This window comes from Elaeis guineensis, chromosome 1, assembly GCF_000442705.2.
Source record: "Elaeis guineensis isolate ETL-2024a chromosome 1, EG11, whole genome shotgun sequence".
Taxonomy (NCBI): domain Eukaryota; kingdom Viridiplantae; phylum Streptophyta; class Magnoliopsida; order Arecales; family Arecaceae; genus Elaeis; species Elaeis guineensis.
The window spans coordinates 14,241,235-14,247,196 of NC_025993.2; the positions used below are offsets into that span (position 1 = coordinate 14,241,235).

Here is a 5,962-nt window from a genome sequence, read left to right on the forward strand (position 1 = left end):
GTCATTATTTTATATTTTCATTTAATGTCATACTTTGGTCTAGTTCTATGTCTTTTAACGTATGTTTCATTTTTTTCCTTTTATAGCATGTTGCTGGGCATGTGGAAAGTTTCTGATAAAACTGTGTGAGACTTCATGTCTCATTTATTAACTGAGTCAAACAGATGTTTGTGCCTACAAACTTATCAGTATAGTGGCACATGCTTATCATGGATTTACAGGGCAAATGTTTCAAATACTTTACATCCATAATTGATGCAAAGTACATAAGAGTCATCAGAAAATTTATGATAATGAACCATGTTTATAGAATGTGGTGCATATTAATGCATTGCTAACAATCTTTGATTCACAACCTTATCTTTATAGATAACTTGGTTCAGATGGCACGAGATATCTACTCTATTGATATAAATAGTTGGTCACTTTATTTTATTGACTACCTACATTTGGGTATTGGGTAAGTACTATAATTAAGTTTGCTAGCATCTTTACATGATACACGTAAATGACATGATGCATGTAAATGACATATTTGTTTCTAAAATAACAAATATGACAACTAAGCTATTTTATGCCAAGTAATGTTTCGTGTAAAATAATTGTCTATACCAAATTATGGTCAATACCAAATAATGATCTATGCCAAATTATAGTCCATATCGAATAATATCCATGCCAACTAATACACCATGCCAAGTAATGGTCTGTGCTAAAATTTTTTTTTCCAACTATTACATCTTGTCAAATAATGATCCGTACTAACTAATATACTATGCCCCATATATTATTAGAAAAATTATTGTTTAAATTTTCTGTCTCTTAAGTATGATACTTACTTTGCTTATAATATTGTCCTTCAATTTTTTATCAAGTGCCAAAAAATAGCCCATGCTAACTAATACACCATGATAGATAATGGTCCATGCCAAACTACACATTCATATCAACCAATGTACCATGCTATCTATTTATTTTGAAAACTATGAGCATGTGCTATTTTGTAGGCTTGGTGTTATCTGTGTTATTTACTTTATGGAGAGTATGGTGACGGGGTCATAGATCATAATTACAAATGTTAATGTGTCGGAGTTGTATGCCAAATATACTATACTAATGATTATGAAGGGTCGCGAAAGGACGTCATCATCCTATTTCACTCCATTATACTTTATACTCAGCTTTATGAGAAGATGTGTATTGACTTTACTTTTTATTTGTATACATTTATAAGATATTTGTATTCTATCACAATATTTAAATTGTATTATGAATAATCTTGTACGAATTTTTTTTACTGTAATGAAAATTTTATAAAGTTTATATAAAACTATTCACAAGATTATGTATTTTTTATAATATTTGCCACGAATAATTTATATGTATCATGTAAAAATACTAGTATATTTAATATAGTACTTATCCAGTATCTTATTATGGACAATCAACAAAATGGAGTGACCAACTATCCATATCAATATAGTTCTAATATATTTACTAAAATTATATATATGGAGAGTGGAAAATAGTTGAATTCAAGTTTTTAACAAAATTTTTTTTTGTATTCATTAGATTTAATATCACTTTTATTTTTGTGCATATATTACATTTGAGCCAATTTAGGCAACTTAGTATGCAGAAACTAATTCAAATCCATAGTTACTTATAATAAGAGATGACTATATAATACTTAAACATACTTAAAATTTATTTGCGATGGTGTAGATATCATTTTTTAATATAGTGATGGGATGTTAGATTTCGTAATCAGTCCAAAAATACAGGATGGATTAATCTCAGTCGAACCCCAATAGTTTGAGCTGTTACATTTAAGCCTTGACTCCAGTAGAAACTAGTAACAATTGTCTTGCTTATAATCCCTTTAGGAAAAACAAAATTTAATTTATTCTTATAAATATTTAAAATTACATACATATCCTTATAGGTTATTATTTGTCTATATATTTCGTTAAATGATTTTTTGCACATTTATCATATAATTCTATGTTCAACAATGTAGAAAAATAAGTCATTTAAAAGTTATAATAGTTGAAATATCATTAACTCAACAAGAATAGCTATGTAAAAAAATATAAATAATAAATTTATAAATATATATATATATATATTTTAAATATTTATAATGATACATGTATTTAAATTTTTTTTATTAGATGCTACTTAAAACTAGCATCATATAATGTAAGCAATAATTTATAAATATTATGCACATATAGGTATGCATGTAATTTCAAGATCTTCTTAAAAAAAAAAATTAACGCAACACCATCGCATATCTTTTGCAAATACCTATAAATTTAATCTATATCTTATACTGCACATAATCTAATATATATATTAGAAAGCAGAAAGTGAGAGAAGATTGATTTGCAGATGAAGCTGTCCACATAAGTAGATCTTTTTTTTTCTATGCATGCTACGGGAATTCTTCTATCTCAAAGTATAAATATATATATTTTATTTTTAATGAATAAAATTAAAAATTATCTATATCTATTATCTGATGTTATTAAGATTCTCAGTTATGAACATCAAAGATGTGAATGGGCATGTTATTCATAATTTTTTTTATAAAAATATTAAAATATATTTATATTTATTTATTGATATTATTAAAATTTTTATAAATATTAAAAATATAAATAGATATATTATTAAATTTTTTTTATAAATATAATTAATTATATAAATATAATTTATAAATTCATACGTGACGAACTTAAAAATTAGTATATTGCATGATCAGTTTTTCAACGAACCCAACCTTACGTCTGCCAAAAAAAAAATCAACCAGGACGCCGCCGAATCTATGGGCTTGTGACCCTCTTTACGCCGGATTGCGTGAGGGGCACCCGAAATGGAATAAAAAAAAAAACAAGTCAGGGAGTCACCCAAAGCACTCGGAACACGAAACAGCACCATCTAACCACAGAAAAACCAGCACCCACGTGGGGCCCACACCAAACCCACAGAAATTCTGTATTTCCTCGCCGGACAACTTCTTGAGACGCTGTCTCATGTTAAGGAAGCACTGCCAATCCTTCACATGAAGACAGACGGTCCTTTGGTCATAAACCCGAGAACGGATCAAATAACGTGGCGACACGTTATTCCTGGTAGTTGTCTTGTTACGTCACCTCCGTAGCGGATCCCACCACGACCGGATATCTCCATGCTGCAGGGATCCTCTCCAGTTCCATCTCGATCAATTTCCACCGTCCCATATCAATAAACGTTCCACTCGCTTTCACTTACCGCTTGATCAATGGGACTCGGCTGAGCGGACGGATGGTGATTTAACTGTAAGCATCGGACTGAAGTGCTCGTTGGAGCCGATCCAATCCCATTTGCACTCTCACCCATCGGCCCATAAAATAAGGTCACGAGCACGAAAGTCCCTCTTGGCGCGGAACGCAGTGGATTTGGCCGGTCGCCACCATCTCGCCTTCCCCTCACCCCGAAGGAGCTCGTCGAGAGAAGGTTTGAAACCCTAACCCTAGATCTAATCCCAGCAAAATCTTCTCCAAGTTCTGGTAATATACGAGGATTTGGAGTTTTCCGAGCCTGTGGATGCTTGGAATTAGGGTTTGGAGTTCGATTTGATTCGAATCTGTTTATCGATTTTTCGGCTCGTGTGCCAGGATGGATCGGTACCAGAGGGTGGAGAAGCCGAGGGCCGAGGAGCCGATCAACGAGAACGAGATTCGCATAACGGCTCAAGGGAGGATCAGGAACTACATTACATATGCTACGACCTTGCTTCAAGTGATTCCTTTCTCTCCAGCTTTAAATGATGGAATTTTGGTTTTGATTCGATTTCCAATTGGAAGGGCTGATGGTGCGAAGAGGCTGAATTTTTCTATCTTTTTGAAACTCTATCAGCTTCGGGTTTCTTCAAATCTTGGTGTATTTTCTTAACTTTCCACATCAAGCACTAACTGCAATCCAGCATTCCATGGTTCGATCTGGTTGCCGATGTTCTCCTGGAGGTGGGGTGCACAAGCAAACCTTCCAGTGTCCATGAGATAAATCACCCGTTAGCCCTTTCCCATGCTACGAACACTTATTAACAAGGAGGGAACTTGTCATCCACATCCCAACTTGACTTCTGGTGCTAGAAGTTTATTTTCTTGTTTCCAAAATTCTACGTTGGTTGAGGTTCAGTCTTATGAAGTCGTGACTTCTAGATTTTTTATTTTTTTAATCATCTTCTTGGTCAAATGCAACCTTAAAGTCCCAAAGAGGTTCCGCTACCTTGAGTTGAAAATAGTGGCACGGTGGAGGAGGAAAAAAATTCATAATTTTCTCAAAGTTCTTTTCCTTACCAACAAATTGACCATTAATTTTTTTAAAGAAGTTACTTTTGACTGCCATGGACAGTGTCTTGGCCAACATGGCAGAGAAGAGGGTCCCCATCATCGATGGTATTTTTTGTTTTTTAGAAAAGTTAGTGGAACTACCTGGTTCTGGCCGTTTTGTATTTTAGATATTTTGATTCTTTTAGACCTCTCTTCACCTTCATGTTGCAAAGGGGAGGATAAAACGTCAAAATAGTCAACAGTATCACTTTAGGCACTATGCAGGTGTTCACCTTGTATATGAATTATGCTGGCCTTTTTAAGTCCTTTGTACGCTTGAGGCAGGGTTGACTGAAGTTCTTCCATAAACTGCAGTGTTCATTATTAATGTATAATTAGCGAAGTTCTTAACCCTTGACTCCTTAATTTTGCTTCGGTTCTTTATTGTGAAAGGCATACCGTATATATAACTTTTTTTTTTGTTGACTTAATTATATAATTTAGTTACCATAAATAAATTATCTTTATATATAGTTCACACGAAAACTCTAAATCATGCTGGGTCTTGTTTCACCTTCCTTTTGTATATGTGCATGCTAAGATTGTATCAGAGTTGAAATCATGTTTAATACTCAGTGTCCCTAATTTTAATAATCAGTCTCCATAATTTTAAAGAAGTAAGTCTTATCAAATAAGAAAGGTTATGACTTAAATATGGGACGGGATCACAGACAGCATTAAACAGTAATCATCAGATTTTTTTTGAAGATTTTCCAGGTGGAATTTTTCCCAAAAATTTGGCATATAATTAACTATAACCATACTTGGGATTTTTCAAATGGCAAAGCTGGTTGATGCCTGCAATTTGTTTTCCATTATTCCTTATTTCAGACATCCTCCTTCATCGGTGAAGTTGCTCTAGTCCTCAAGTAAAAATGCTAATTATACTTTAAGTAGCAACAAGTTTTTTTTTTTTAACAGTTAGAAGTCCATGAAGAAAAGAAAGGCTCTAGCTTTACAGGGAAGAAGTGAATTTAAGGCTTGAAACCACCATTTAGTGCGCTGCCACTTCAACTTGCTGATGAGAATCTTTTTAATAATTATGCTGTTTGATATCTCTCCTTTGTAATTTACTTCTTTATATATTCACTTTGAGACTGCCATTTGTCATTACAACCAATAAAGTTGAATACATTAAACAGCATTTAGGCTCCATTTTCACTTTCTCATTAGTTTTTATATTCGCCTTTCTAGGAACAAGAGAAGCTTGAAGCAGTTTTAATCAAATTTAGCTTACATACAAATACCGAAAAATTATAGCCCCTAACCTTCCTTGCTTCTCAAAGCATGGCCTCATCCTGTCCAGAGACGAACACCATGCTGCAACTTGAAATGACATATATACTTTGATTGGATTAATTTAACATAGATGAGGATGTTGTAGAGTATATAAGCAAGTGTTTAGTTCGAAATATGTACGTAAAAGAGAGTTGGAATTACCACTAAATTAGTATACAATGTTGCGAACTGTTTGATATGGCTTGTCATGTGTAATGATCATCAAGTAGGATAGAACCAAAGCAAGTGGCATGGATACAGTTCAAATAAATGGAACAACAAGTGAACTAAGATTCACAAAGCTA

The 5,962-nt window shown here is 33.1% G+C and overlaps 1 long non-coding RNA gene across 1 annotated transcript; it reads left to right on the forward strand.

Moving 5' to 3' along the window:
* The first annotated feature begins 3,237 nt into the window (after positions 1–3,237).
* LOC140854845 (uncharacterized) lies at positions 3,238–3,787 on the forward strand. Its single transcript, XR_012137963.1, has 2 exons — positions 3,238–3,501; positions 3,663–3,787. It is a non-coding gene; the product is annotated as an uncharacterized lncRNA (long non-coding RNA).
* The last annotated feature ends 2,175 nt before the right edge of the window (positions 3,788–5,962 follow it).